Here is a 16,322-nt window from a genome sequence, read left to right on the forward strand (position 1 = left end):
AATAATAATTATCACTTCTTAAAACAATGGGGAAAGTGTTCCATCATCAAAGCTAAAGCCAGCCCAATGAAATATTAGCATGTGACTTGTTCTTTGGCTGGGCGGTGTACTTCACACTTGCCTAAAGAAATAAAGTTGAAAACACTTAATTCTTTTGAATGAACAACTAACAGAAAAGTTGTTATATTTTATATAGATAACTGCTAATCCAGAAATGTCACCTCAGCAACCTTAGTGAGTTGCGTCCCTGTTCATGTATGGATCCTGATCTTTTTAAATTCTAAAGAATTCCCCTGCAGACCCATTTACTCTAGCCTGACCCAATGCTGACACTTTGAGTCTACTATGTTTAGTGTAAACATTTAGAGAATTATGTTGGCCAAGATTAATCAGGTTAGGCTTGGGTTTATACACCTGTAGCAATCAGACTGCAAAAATATCCAAATTCAAAGATTAAGAGGTGTGGCTGATAATTTAGTTCACATAAAGTATCTCTAATATAATGCACTGCATTGCATAAACCCGTAAGTAATTTTGATTTTATGTCAGCAACAATAGAAAATAATGAAGAGGGAATAGAGATAAGCTGAATTAAACAGTAGTTACTGACATAGCTAGAATCTTTGATCTTGTACCAGTAACTTCCCTGTAAGAAAGACTAGGTGTTGTCTCTGTGTCCAGACTTTGCGCTAATCTAAGCTTATTTCCTGCCAGTTGTACAGACATGAAAACAGTATAAATCTTTACAAAATTACATTTTTAAATTTTGGTTATTGCAGAACTATTTTGAAGACATGTGCTGTGGCACTTGGGAATTGCGTTCTCGTGGATATTTTGGTGGAGTAGTGCAGGCATTAAAGTAACCATTTATAATTCCAATTTCAAAACAGTTGGGGCAATATGTAAAATGTAAATAAAAACAGAATATAAAGGTTTGCAAGTCCCATAAAATCTTATTTTACTCACAATGGAAAACACAAAACTGAGAACTTTTTATGGACAAAAATGAGGTCATTTGGACTTTGATGGCAGCAACACATCTTAAAAAAAAAAGGAAAGGAATGTGGTTATCACTGTGGTGCATCCCCTCGCCCAATGTTTTCAGGTTTTGAAAGGTCTGGACTGAAAGTAGGTCAGTTCAGCACCCAGTATGCAGTTTAGTATTGATTTTGCTGAAATATGCTAGGGCTTCCTTTGAAGATGATATCTTGATGGGAGCGCATGTTGCTGTAAAACCTGCATATATGCAGTGATGATGCCTTTCCAGATGTCCTAGCTCCCAGCTTCTTAGGCACTGATGCACCCCCATACCATCGGGATACAGACTTCTGAACTTAGTGTTGAAAACAAGCCACATATTTTAACTTGATCTGACCATCTATTATTAGTCTCTGGCTCTCTTCCCCTCAACCAATTGCAGCAAACGGCTGCCTCTCCCTGACCCTGGTTCTGCCAGAGGGTTCTTCCTGTTAAATGGGGGTTTATCCTTCCCACTGTTGCCAAGTCCTTTCTCAAACGTGGTTATGTGATTGTTGAGATATTCTCTGTATTATTGTAGGGTCTTGGATGGCACCAGCGGTAATTACTGGAAGTGTTCCTGAGCCCTGTTTTTACCTGTTTTAATGTCTTTTAGAGATATATTGTACTGTAGATGATGTGATTTGAAAGTGGGAATTTTACATAGAGGACACTGTTCCAAAATGTATACCGTTTTTGCAGATTACTGAAACTCTGCCTCTCCATTTTCCTCTTGTTACCTGTTGCCAAAAGCAAACGGGATGACACACAGTAAATGGTCTGTATTTGTATAGCGCTTTACTAGTCCCTAAGGACCCCAAAGCACTTTACACATCCAGTCACCCACCCATTCACACACACATTCACACACTGGTGATGGCAAGGTACATTGTAGCCACAGCCACCCTGGGGCGCACTGACAGAGGCAAGGCTGCCGGACACTGGCACCACCGGGCCATCTGACCACCACCAGTAGGCAACGGGTGAAGTGTCAACACCGAGACTGTCTAAGCCGGGGCTCAAACCGGCAACCTTCCGATTACAAGGCGAACTCCCAACCTTTGAGCCACAATTTCCCCACAGTAGTAAACATGGCCTTGTCCCAGCTGTTTTCAGATGTGTTGCTGGCACTTAATTCAAAATTAACTAATATTTTTCACTAATTAGTAAAATATCTGGTTAAAAATGTGATATATTTTCTATGTTCTACTGTGAAGAAATGTTGGTCATATGGGATTTGGAAATCCTTGCATTCTATATTTGTTCACATATTGTGGAACTGAGGTAGTATTTTCTCTATTTGCGATGCCTCCCAAAGCCGAAACAGTTGCACCAAGACTGACTTCCATTAATCTTTGAGTGCTGTATTTTTTGTCCCTATCACGACATGATGGTTTTCATGAGCTTCTTGCAGTTTCTAAAAATCATATACTACACAGATCCTGGATGGTGTTCTTCAGGCAGGGTCTTCTCTGTATGTTACAGTAACCTATCATTTCTAACCGTGGATCTGAACGGCAGATTTCTTATCAAGGTTTTAACAAGTCACTTCTTGCTGAAATATTTTTTTAAACTGTTGTCTAAACATGAAACATCTGTATCGTACTTTAAACTGTGAGGGACTATTTCTGTATAAAATCAATGAATATTGCCATGAATAAAATTACTGGTGCAATCTGTATTACGGTCAGTTAATACTGCACACTTATTGTTACTGCACAGACTTGTATCACAACAGAGGTTTTCAGTTCACAAATAATTAAATAATATATACGTTAAAGAAAAACCACATTCAGTCCACTTTTCAATATGGTTAAAAATAGTTTGCGCCATCAGAAAAAAGTTATTAGAAAATTACATAATGGACTTAAGTGCAAAACGAAATGCACTATTAAGCTAGTTCAACAACACCCTAATAGCTTGAGGCTTTTTGACCCTTTGTAACAGTCTTTCCAAACTTCAGACTTAACCCCCCCCCCCCCCCCCATTTAAAAAAAATGCCAGTGTTATCCTGTATGTTGTCACTCAAAGCTTTACAAACATAAGCAAAAAAAAAAGAAATGCAAAAAAATCATTTAACAAAGTCCCGTCAGCTCGTAGGTACGCTGAGAATGTTTTTGAGTTGTTTTATGTCTGCCCACTACAGCTCAGACTCTGAGGATTTCCAGGCAGCTGTTGTAGCAGATAGCGATCCAGTCAGGCTGGGTGGAAGCCCACTGGACATTATTGATCTGTCCCTCGGCTGTGTAGACCAGTATGGGGTCATCCGCTACACAGAGGACGAGGAGATGAGATTTCAATCAATTTATCTTATTTAGTCTGGGAGAAAATAATGTGAGTAAACACAACATATTCCTGTTCTGAGTCTGGTAATATCTGCAACCAGGCTTTCCTTTTTTGGCAGGAGGAAAGATGAAAAAAAATCTACCCCAGATAACAGTATGACTTTACTTGATTCTTTCCAACAAGAAATTAGTCAATGAGGTGGAAACCTTCACTAATCTGTTTCTTCTTCCCAAAGTATCACACACTCTGCAAAGTCATTATCTCAAATCCAACCTCTGATTCAGAAGATGTCTTCGCATAAAATACAAAATCTGAGACTTTTGCTGCTCAGCTCGCTCTTAAAGGGCTCCCTCTTGTGTTGAATCTCAGTTACTGCAGTGACATTCACATTTCAGATCAGGGGCGGGCAATTAATTTTTTCAAGGGGCCAAGGGGAAACTAGGGCCATTGTGGAGGGGCGCGCCAATAAGCTGAACTACTGGTCAAAGTAAATGAAAACGTGAAACAGGCCAACACAGTATCACTATTTAATCAATATGTCTGTGTAAGTTCTCAGTCATCTGGGTCATGGAAAGCTTGAAAAGAAGACAACTGGACATCTTTAAGTTTTCTGAAGACAAAGGATAGTGGACTGTTTGAAAGAAAAAATCCAGCAGTGATACTGACTGAAGTGCTCTGCAAGTCAAAGTCCAACAAACTCTGATTCAGTGCTCTTGCCCTGATGAAGTTAACTATTTTAGTTACAACATCAGCAACATTGTTAATTTTTAGCACTCACTTACACAACACCTGAGTTGTAATACAATGCAAAAGTACCAATTTCAGAATTCATTTTAGTCATTTTATCTTGCTTTCATTTCAAAAGTCAGACATTTTCCCATCAGATCTGAACAGTGCAGTAACTCTAGTCCCTTTCACTGAGTGCATTGTTGCCAGCTCCTCTGTAATCTCGAATGTTACCCCCCTACAAAGGTGAGTAACTGGGCTGTGTTGCTGATATAAAAAAAATGCATTTACAGTGAAGATGCATAATAAATAACACAAGTTTAACAATGAAATTTTTATAAAAGAAGAACCCCCTTCAAAATAAAAAGCAACTTGCAAAAAACTGTAAAGCATTATCTGATGGGGAGTTTATCAAAGAGTGTTTGGTGGCTAAAGTAGGACAGACTGCATGTTTTATAATTATTTACATCTAAATCTTAATTTCCCATTGACCTTAGGAGGGCCAATCAAATGTACCAGAGGCCTAGGTCTCCTTTAAATAACGCTTTCCCCTACAAGGCTACAACAGCTGCCTTATTTTTTATGCAGTGCTCTCAAACTACAATCAAACATTTTGCTACAGCTGCCTACCTGCAGTACAGATGTGACAGGAGGAATGTGGCGCCCAGGCGATTCCGTTCACACAGGCCCTGTGGTTGTTGAGTCTGGCTACCGGAGTACAGGGTACACGCACGTCTAAAATCACCACCTGAGGATACACAGCGACGCTTTACATTTTAGAGCTTCTCTTAAATTGACTTTTCAATACAAAAGAAAAGGAAAAAATGGTTAGATTGACATTTCCACTGTGCAGTTTCATGATCTGAGCATGAGCCCTTTAAATGGAGCAGCACTAACCTCCAAGCTGTCCATCGCCATGGTAGCTAAGTAGTTGGGGTCCTGCTTGTTCCAGCACAGTCGGAGCAATGGGTGATGCTGTGGGTCCTCGTAGATGATTGTGCTGTGTTCGAGGTGTCAGAGGTCAAACATGCGGACTGAGCCATCCGCACCCACAGAGGCAAACATACCCCTGCCCCGCCTGCTCGGCTAAACGAGATGTCAATACACCTGTGATACAAGCAGACAGTGGCCCATATGAGTCTGTCACTCCAACATGTTTGTTTTAGAGGACAGCGGTTCAATAAAGTTTGATGGATCATCTCATAACTTTTACCTCTTTGTCATGAGCTATGAGCTGTGTCTTGACGTGACCCGTCACCTGTCCAGTTTTCAGCCCCCAGATTGTACAGGTGGTGTCTATACTGGAAGTACCTGCACAGAAAAAAACAACAACATACATTCACAATATTTTTTTATTTTCAGTTTCAAACATTGTAATTCGGATTTATCGATTAAATGTGAGAATTTCTGCCCTGAGGTTTTTACCTAACAAGTTTGGGTCCACCTCGTTCCAGTCAAAGGATGTGAGCGGTGCACAGAAATCTGAATTCTTGTTGTTGTTGAGCAGACACTCCAGACGGATCTCTGTATCACTCACCTGCCAATCGACAAAACATCATTGTCTAAATTTAACTTCATGTTCTAATACCATAGACAGTATAAAAGATGAACTTAGCTTCCAGGTCTGAATAGTCTAGCCAAAGCGAAAGGGCTTAAACTTGCTTTTTTATGGCCAGCAGGGGGCGATACCTGTGGGTGTGCAAACAAACTTCTGGTCGTATTCAGATCTGTCATTTTGGATGTGTGACAATGTATGGTCAAGTGAATAAGGGTCACAATAAGTCACACATCCCTAGAGACTGGTCTAGAACTAACTTGCAACCACTGGTTGTGAGTAAAAATATCTATTTCCCAACCAGTTGGCAAGTGGTTGTTGGCAGTCAATGGAAAATCAATTCCTAGGAAAAATGTGTATTTCCCAACTGGTTGATAAAAACCTCCTTGCAGTTGCTTTTGTCACAGCAGACTTCCATGGTAATTTGCATGTAAGATGCTGACTTCTCTGCGAACTCCCAGTAGTCTCAAGAGCTTTATAAAAAAGCGACTGGACTTCTTCTTAAGCACTTAAGACTAGGTGTAGGTTCTCAAGTCATCCTATAACCTGGATGACTGAAAACCTACACACTCTCCCAGCTGTAGTGGAAAGTGCGACACAAATCGGAAACCTACAAATAACAACATGCCTTTTGAACCGCGTTGGCCGCAGCGCAGAGGAATGACTGCTTCTCTCCGGTCCCGTGGCAGGTCTTTGCTGATTTTTTTCTTTATTTCTTAAGCACATTACTTTCAGACACTCTTCATCTGCTCTTGATATTTTTTTTCTTAATAATACCATTAATATCAGTAATACAATTTTTTTGTCATCCACTTGTCCTCACATTTTTTAAGGAAACACTGCAAACAATGCCAAATTATACCAGGTTTTTAGTTAACAGCTCTTTAGGAATCACTTTGTTGGTGCATAAATACCACTTAATTCCTGTCAAACTGTTTCTTTGGAATTTTACAGAAATTCAAATTCAGAAATAGGTACAAAAGTGATAATAACGGTCTAAAGATACAATTTAAAATTGGTTCTTTGCTAAGTTACCTGTTATGTGCTGACAGAACAGTTTCATCCCATGAGTCATGAGTCAGGCGTTTTTTAATGCGTAATTTATTCAGAGTTCAGTGTTAATTGGCTTAAACTAAAAAAATAGATAAATAAATAAAACATGAAGGAGGAAACACAGGAGTGGAAAAAGCAGCCAGTTCCCAAATAAATACTTTGAGTATTAGCCTCAAGAGAGCTATTGCTAAAGAGCAATATAACGATCACCCCCAAAAAGCAAAATATAAAGAAATAAACGTGGATAAAGTTTTTTTTTTTTACTCAGCACTAAATAATAAAAATATACAATCAGTGCGAACTTGTTTAACCATTAACACTTCGCCAGGTGTGGATAATGTATAGATTTCCAATAATATTCAGACATTTCCTATATTAGGCTAGACTATTAAAACAATTATGATATAAACAGCTACTTTCTAGTGATGTGTCGGTTGCGAACGAAATGGCTCTTAGAGCCGGTTCTTTGATGTGAACGACGCGAGCCGACTCCTTATCGCGAGCCCTCTCTCGCACTTTTTTTCCACTTGCAGCCTTGTGCTTTGCGCTGGGCAAAGGGGGAGGGGCGGTAGTTACACGCAGTAGCACAGGGACAGAGCAGGAGGGAGAGAGAGAGAAAGAGAGCCAAGGACAACAACGTTACATTAGAAAGGTATACTAATCATCCACAACTATTTTCAGTTGCAGATGATAAAGGATTCAGAAAGTTTATTCATGTAGGCCCATATGACAGAGAATGTGCATGTTCTTTTTGTTTTCATATTTTAATTTGTATTGAATTGTGTTGTGGTTTGCAGTGTTTTGTGTTGTTTCACTTTAAATTTGTTTAAAAGGAAAAAAGCTGAAAATTTAAATAGTTAAAAGTTGAAATGTGAATAGTTGGTTTTTGTATTATATGATTTATTTATTACATTTTATGTGGAGTGAATAAATAAAAGTATATTTACGGTGGCCCCTACAGATAAAGCATGTACAAACTTCAAAACACGTAAAAACTCAGAAGCACGTAAAAACTCAAAAACATGTTCAAAAGACAACAGAAGTGCTCCAGGATGCTAGGCCCAGTGTTGAGCTTTTGTTACCTAGTGGCTACACAAGCCAACGACCGAATTTGGTGTGTGGTAGTAACAGGTAAACGAACTTTTTTTAAAAAAAATTATTTGAATATATATGAGTGCTTGTGTATAAATACACAAACAATACACATATGCTTTCAATTGTGTAATTTAAGTGATCTAGGTAGCTTTGTTTTGGAAGTTCAGTTAATGCTAGAAATGTGTTTTGGAGTTTGTACGTGATTTGTCTCTAGGGGCCAGCGCATATATTTATATATAAACATATCTAAATAAAACCACTTTTTTTACATTAGTAATTCCTTTTGTGCATAATTTTATATTATTGTTAATAATAAATTAATTAAAGCAACAAAACAACCTGAAGTGCCGGTTCGGAGCCGAAAGAGCGGGCTCTTTTTAGTGAGCCGAACCGAAAGAGCCGGTTTTCTAAAAAGAGCCGGAAATCCCATCACTAGTTCATAATATTGCCACATTTAATTAATTATTTAATGGTGTATTTAATTAATTCATTATGGCAGTCCTGGCGTTCCATAGGCGGCGACCGGAGGACAAAAATAATGTCACGGAGGCGGCTAGTGCTGCTTTCAAGGACCAACAGGGGTATTTGCAATTACTGCAGGAAAGAACAAAACGACTCAGAAAGGAGTGTTTCAGAAAGAGAGCTTTGATTCTCGTGCGATTTAAACAGGTAGTGCTGTTAACTATATGTTACATTACATTACTGAAAAATAAGCAAGTTGATCACATTAAAATATAGTCGTGTTGGAGTTAGTAATAAAATGTAAATGAATCATCAATCTCACTTCCTTCAAATAAAACCCAAATAAAAGAAATTCCTTAACAGAGCAGTTCCTTGAATGAACCTGAGGGAGCTATCTCCCATTTGTTGTTGTGATACCTACTCTACTAAAAGATCCAGATGTTTCTACGCCTTCACGAACACATTAGTAAATTTCACCAGAACACAACAATTTATTTTATCATTTGAAAGTGAACTTGGAGGACCCTTAACAGTATGCGTAGGATTATTTGTCAGCACTGACAGCATTGCTATTTTTTCCACCAGCTAACACCCGAAACATTTGTTTGCCCAGTCCTCATGCATGCTTCTGTGGGAGTTTACAAAACACTGTGTGCAAATTCGGATTATATTTGCATCACTTCCAAATACATTTGACATTCAGTATTTACTCAGCTCCTGGCTGGAATTTGTCATAGATCTGTGGTAGACCTATAGTTTTGATTAAAACCTTCGGTCGGCATGTGTTATAGAATATGGCTTTTTAAAAAATTGTTATTAGCATGTCATTAGATTGGTTGCAATGAAAGAGAACATACAGTTCTCCGACCTTTCACTACACAACAGAAAGTAGTATATTAAATACACAATTTGTACTACTAGAAAAACTCAGTGTGATTTGGACAAGGGAGCTGTGAGAAAAAAGGTATTCTTACAATTTAACTATAAATATAAATATCAGGATTAGGGGTTGTGTTATAGGTTATCTCAACCTATGCTTCTTTCATTGTAATTATACATTAGTTGGAGTTAGTGCAATTATTTGTGTTGTGTGTTTTACATAGTAAAAACAGGAGGTGTTGCTCTCCCTTTCTTACACAGGGACATAGTTACATATAAAGAACACAATACAAACATTACAGTACATCCCATTTTACTTACAGGTTACCAAATTTGTTTTGGTTACTTAAAAAACCATAACATGCAACATCAACTATTAATTAATTAAATGCTAAAGAGATCATTCAGTCTGTCATGAATTTTTCTCCGTCTGATCTGGAGGGCCAGCTCTGTTCTAGGATGCCCTCTGGAGTGAGCGATGGGAGAATGGTGGCTAAGCTGTCATCCCTGTTGGAAAACATCTCCCACCCCATCCAGGAGACTCTGACAGCACTGAGCAGCTCCTTCAGTGGCAGGCTGCGGCACCCACGATGTGGGACGGAGGTCTTTCCTTCCTACTGCTGTCAGACTCCACAACAAGGACTTCTCAGCTGACCAAACACACACATCCACACATGTGCAATAGCAATAACACTAAGTCCGATTCCCTTTTTCTGACAACATTGTATTTTATTCTGTTGTTTAATAGTATTTTTATTCTATTCTATTGTATATAGTATTTTATTCTATTCTATTGTGTACAGGATCTTATTCTTATTATCCTATTCCAGTGATTTTTTCTTAATTTTTGCTACTGTAACTTTGCATGGTCAACTTTCTGTTGTAACAAAATTAATTTCCCACAGGGGGGGACTAATAAAGGTATCTTATCTTATCAGGGTAAAGGTTGTGTTGGAGTCACTGGCTGTCAGAGGGTGAAAAGTGGGGTATGCTCTTGATAGGTCACCAGTCACTCACAGTCAAAATGTACTCACTAGTTAAAAACACTTAATTGTATATTGTTTTTCATATCCTTTAAGACAACCAGTTATGGCATTGCTCAGCTGTTCTGGTATGTATTAAAAGATCCTGAAAATCTGTTTTTGAATTAAAAAGAACGACGTGGTGAATATATACGAAATAAACAAAAAACACCATAAATCACTGTATCATGAATTGCTACCAGGAAGGTGTAATATGTTAGCATGCTATACTAAACGAACATGGTGAACTTTGGTGCCAAAGAGGCCAACAAATTCACAAAACCGCAAGCAATTCTTCACTCTATTGTTGGTATTGTTGTTGAATCATTATGCCAGCCCAACTATGTCTTTTGTCTTTCTGTCTATATCTCCTGGGTGATGTAGCTTTGCTTTTTTTTCCAAGATGATTTGCAAAACCTCCACTAACACCACATCATTAATTTGATGGATGCTTGGCCACATTTATATGCAGCAGTGCCAAAACGTTTGATGCATTTGTCCAGAAAGCACATAACACTAGAACGTCACTGCAAATACTTCTCTGACCTCTATCTCGCTGATCTTTCATCTTTTCTCTCAACTGCTCTGCTCAGCAATGTTGCTAGAGATATATCCTCAATACAAGCTTGTGTCCAACAGCTCTGCTCCATCTGAATTTGTGTGGGAAAAGTTCGACTTTTCCAGTGTGATGGTGTTAAATCAAACATGTATGCTTGGGCTTTTTGTTCAGTGCTGTGCTTTGTTTTTGGTTTTCCTGCCACTGTTGCAGTCCTCTGGGAGATGTTTAAAATATGCAGGAGAAGTACATCGTTATCACCTAATGACTTTTTCGTACTTAACCTCTCCACCATGGATGCTATCTTCTTGGTTTTCATTCCACCTGGAATAATGAATCATTTCATTTGGATGTATTGGGACTTTGAAGCAGTTTGGAACAGTGTTTATGCCTTAAATTCATCTGGAAGACCGCTCCTGATGGCTTGTACCTGTCTCGACTGTTACCTGGCTGTGGTTCATCCAGTCGTTTACCATAAGAGGAAAGGTCTGGCTCCCAGGGTTGTGATGGCTGGCATTGTTTGGACTCTCACAATCGCATCTGGGATTGCATACTTTCTTGTCTACAAGTTGTACTACAGCATGTTTCCAGTTGTGGTATTTTTAATTGCCTTTGTAATAATTGTTATCTGTGATAGTTTCATCATCCATACACTGAAAAAGTCTGGCCCTGGCAGAAACAACATCCACCCCCAGAAGCAAAGAGCCATTCACACTGTCATCTTCAGCCTAGTCATGGTAGTCATCTCTTACCTTCCTCCAATACTTCTCTTTTCAATCGGGGGACCTCTGATGCCCAGTGACAAGATGTTCATATGTACTATTGGTATTCCTATTACAGTTACCTCCACTTTGGGATCTGTTGCTATGCCCCTACTCTACCTTTATAATGCTGGAAAATTGGATTTTTTAAAAGTTGGATGCTGCAAGTTGTAATTTAAGCATCAGTATTTATTTCCACCCGTTCCTTTTGAAATGAGTCACACAGACGAAGAAGAAAAAAAACAGTCAAAACTACTAGCTGTATTTCTGTGTATCTGTCTCCTGTTGTCGAATGTTTATAAGATTCTCTAACTTCATATTTACAGGTCTTCCCTTTTATATAATTCTCTATGTGTGTTACATGTTTGATCTAATATTTTATTTCAGCCAATAGGAAAAAAAGTTGGAATAACAAAACCATGGGAAAACAAACCTATACATTTAATAATGTACAGTTAAGACTTGTGTTTGGGACCTGTGTGCTTTATCAGATGTTAATAATAAAATGAGAATGTCTGTATTATGTATTTAAGCTGATATATTCTTGATGACTGAGTTCCTCCACAGTAGAGAATAGGTGGGCAATAATGACTCTAATTAAGCAATTCAGGAGGTTTTTCTCCCAGTAGACCAACAAGCTAGAATAACAAGGCATGTTCTTCTGTTATTATGCAGAGGGAAGGTGTTTTGAAATTTAATTTTGGTGATTTTTTTATTTGCAAACAGCAGTTTTTAAATCAAGTGTGTCTGTCTATGCTGCTGTGTTTTAATATCTTGCTCAGCCACAGAGAATAAGAAAGCGTATGTTTCTTTAACTTACAAATACTGGCATGCTAATGTAATCAGAATCAGCATCACAATACTTTATTGATCCCTAATTTTTTGTTACAGTGCTCCATTATAAAAAAACATTAACAAAGACAGACAATACACTAACTACGAATAGCACAATATATAAATGCATATATATATATATATATATATATATATATATATATACACACACACACACATAAAAGTCACTTATTAAATAGCTGAAAAATGAAGAACATGTGCAAGAAGGGTGTAGCTGTTGCAGTAAACAGTGTGTTAAGGCAGGAATGATTTCCTGTGTCATTCAGTGGTGCTTTTCGGTAATCTCAGTCTCTCACTGAACGTGCTCCTGTGACTGACCAGCATGTCATGGAGTGGGTGGGAGGTGTTATCCAACATTGTCTTTATCTTGGACAACATCCGCCTCTCCGACACCACCTTGAGGGAGTCCAGCTCCATCCCAGTTCAGTTTATTGAGTCTGTTGGCGTCTGTGACCCTCAGCCTGCTCCCCCAGCATGCAACAGCATAGAGGATCGCACTGGCCACAACAGACTCATAGAAAATCCTGAGCATTTTCTGGCAGATGTGGAAGGACCTCAGTCGCCTCAAAAAATAGAGACGACTCTGGCCCTTTCTGTAAAGTGCTGTGGTGTTTGTAGTCCAGTCCAGTTTATCGTCAATGTTTACTCCAAGGCATTTATAGTCCTCCACAATGTCCACATTGACCCCCTGGATTGAAACAGGGGTCAAGTGTTTCCTGGTCTTCCTGAAGTCCACTATCAATTCCTTGGTTGCTGATTACCTTGTCAGACACACACTGTGGAAGACCTACAAATTGTGGTCTTCCAGTCAGGTAATCAACAATCCAGGACACCAGAGAAGCATCCACCTGCATCACTGCTAACTTATCACCCAGGAGGGTCAGCCTGATGGTGTTGAAAGCACTGGAAAAGTTGAAAAACATGACCCTCACAGTGCTCGCCGGCTGGTCCAGATGGGTGTAGACACGATTGAGCAGGTAGATGATGGCGTCCAGGATGAACCTTTCCAGGGTCTTCATGATGTGGGAGGTCAGTGCCACGGACCTGTAATCCTGGGGGCCACTGCGATGTGGCGTCTTTGGAATAGGGACGAGGCATGATGTCTTCCACAGCACTGGAACCCTCTGCAGACTCAGACTCAGCATAAACATTTTATGAAAGACTCCACACAGCTGGGGGGCACAGGCCTTGAGGATGCGGGGACTCACTCCGTCTGGTCCAGCAGACTTGCCTGAGTGAAGTCTCCTCATTTGCATCTCAACCTGGTATTGAGTGAAGGTGATGGGTGGGGGAGGGGTGTCAGGAATCTTAGAGGAGGCAACAGCGCCATGTGAAGAGAGAGGCTGGCACAGTGGTGTGGCTCTGGATTCCAGGCTGACTACAGGTGAGGTTGTGGGGGTGTGAGCAGACACTGTGATGTCGCATCTATTGAAAAACAGATTCAACTCGTTAGCTCTATTCTCACCGCCCTCAGCTCCCCTGCTGTTGGTTGGCCTGAATCCAGTGATGGTCTTCATGCCCCTCCACACCTCTCTCATGCTGTTCTGCTGGAGTTTCCACTCCAACTTCCTCCTGTAATTGCCCTTAGCCTCTCTGATCTTGTCCTTTAGTAACACCTGGACCTTCCTCAACTCCTCTTTATTGCCCCCTCTGAAAGCCCTCTTCTTGTCGTTGAGGAGGGCTTTGATGTCCTTAGTCACGCACGGCTTGTTATTTGGGTAACAATGAACAGTCTGAGCTGGAACAATGGAGTCGGTGCAGAAAGTTATGTAGTCTGTGATACACTCAGTAAGCGCATTGATGTTATATTATATGTATATATGTATGTATGTATATTATACATATATATATGTGTTATATGTTATACAATAATAATAATAATAATAATAATAATAATAATAATAATAATAATAATAATAATAATAATAATAATAATCTATCCACATATGACGTGTGAACTTTGGCTCACTTCTTCTTACCTACAGGAAAAATATCTCAGCTCTTGCTCCAGCACTGATCCGCTGGGCACATTGTGTCTCTCTCTGTGGTCTTTAAAGCTCATGACCTCAGTCGTTGCACTTTTTTTTAACATGATTTGCAAAATTTCCACTGTCAGGAAATCAGGACACATGTTTAGACAGCAGTTTAAAGATGAGTTTGAAACGTCCAGGCAGCCCATTACAGTAAGACCTCAGCACAAACACCTTCATAAAACCTCAAAACAAGGTACAGTACTCATTTGTTTGCGTTTTTGTTTAATAATGATTATTTTTATGTATATTTTCCGTTGTTTGCCGACCAAAGATGCCGAGTCTCAGCATCTTTTGCACATTTGTTTGATTATATAAAGACTTCACATCACATTTTTGTTTTTTAGAATCCAAGTGCTTGCTTACAGCATTTTTATGCTCTTGAGACTATGCTGGGAGACACGGCAAACCTTCTGCAGGGAGGGGTTGGACTACCTGAGCAACCTCTGTAGGGTCCATGTATCTCCTCACACTACTAGTAGTGACACCGACACTAACACTCTGCTAGTTATCTGAAGTCAATAGAACGAGAAGTTCAACTTTAAGCTATACTCTGATTTTAAAGTTTTCCTTTATTTTATTTATTTATTTGAACTATGTCTATATAGTAAATAATTGCTGTACTGTATATTTCAGGTCTTTTAGCCACTGTTCAATAATGCTGCTTGGACTTCATCTTCGATACAAGCCTCCCTCCAACAGCTCTGCCCTGGCTGGAGTTGAAACGTCTAACTTAACCTGCGATGATGGCACTGAACCAGCCTTTTATGCTTGGGATGTTGTCTCAGCACTGTGCTTTGTTTTTGGTTTTCCTTCCACTGTTGCCATCCTCTGGGAGATGTTTAAAATACACAGGAGAAAAAATCCATTCTCACCAAATGAGTTGTTCATACTTAACCTCTCGATCATGGATGTTATCTTCTTTGTCTTCCTTCCACCTGGAATACTAAATAACTTCATTTGGCTGGGGTGGGACTTTGAAGCAGTTTGGAACGGTGTTGATGCCTTAACCCTCATAATGTCCCCCCGATTTCCATACAACTGGGGTGATCAGGGGTCAAAACTGTCCCCGCTTCATTTGAGTGTTTTTTAAAGTATAAAGTATAAATTGTCAATCAATTCAGTGTTACATCTTAGTTTTACTTAAGACCAACACATTAACACAAAATTTACCCAACATTTTACATTTTAGGGCCACCACACCTTGTTTACAAAAAATACACCCTGTTTTTTAAGCGAAAATAAAACAAGAAAATTAAATATTTAATTGTTTAGATAATTTTGACTATCTGACTAACTACAGAGTGCTGTATGTTGAACTTTAGTGAGAATTTTTTTTTGAACCATTTAAATTTTTTAAATGGCAGCACATAATCACACCTGTGGTCCTCAGGGGTCAAAAATGTCCCCACTTCATTTGACTGTTTTTTAAAGTATAAAGTATAAATTGTCAATCAATTCAGTGTTACATCTTAGTTTTACTTAAGACCAACACATTAACACAAAATTTACCCAACATTTTACATTTTAGGGCCACCACACCTTGTTTACATAAAGTACACTGTGTTTTCGAGTGTAAATAAAACAAGAAAATAAAATATTTAATTGTTTAGATAATTTTGACTATTTGTCTAACTAAAGAGTGCTGTATGTTGAACTTTAGTGAGAAAGTTTTTTTTCAAGCGTTTATAAATTTTAAATGGCAGCACATAATAACACCTGTGGTCCTCAGGGGTCAAAAATGTCCCCACTTCATTTGACTGTTTTTTCAAGTATAAATTATAAATTGTCAATCAATTCAGTGTTACACCTTAGTTTTATTTAAGACCAACACATTAACACAAAATTTACCCAACATTTTACATTTTAGGGCCACCACACCTTGTTTACATAAAGTACACTGTGTTTTTGAGCAAAAACAAATTGAGAAAATAAAATATTTAAATGTTCAGATAATTTTGACTATCTGAATAACTACAGAGTGCTGTATGTTGAACTTTAGTGAGAAAGTTTTTTTTGAACCAT

General features: G+C 38.8%; 1 long non-coding RNA gene and 1 pseudogene across 1 annotated transcript; one reads left to right on the plus strand and one right to left on the minus strand.

Annotated features, from left to right (window-relative positions):
• Positions 1 to 756: 756 nt before the first annotated feature.
• On the minus strand, positions 757 to 5,875 carry LOC146512740 (uncharacterized). The gene is made up of 3 exons (XR_014875701.1): positions 4,927 to 5,875; positions 4,660 to 4,777; positions 757 to 3,934 (listed from the first exon to the last, which is right to left on the minus strand). It is a non-coding gene; the product is annotated as an uncharacterized LOC146512740 (long non-coding RNA).
• A 4,160-nt stretch (positions 5,876 to 10,035) lies between these two features.
• LOC146512741 (proteinase-activated receptor 3-like) lies at positions 10,036 to 12,282 on the plus strand (annotated as a pseudogene).
• Positions 12,283 to 16,322: the final 4,040 nt, after the last annotated feature.

This window comes from Neolamprologus multifasciatus, chromosome 8 (assembly GCF_963576455.1).
Source record: "Neolamprologus multifasciatus chromosome 8, fNeoMul1.2, whole genome shotgun sequence".
Taxonomy (NCBI): Eukaryota; Metazoa; Chordata; class Actinopteri; order Cichliformes; family Cichlidae; genus Neolamprologus; species Neolamprologus multifasciatus.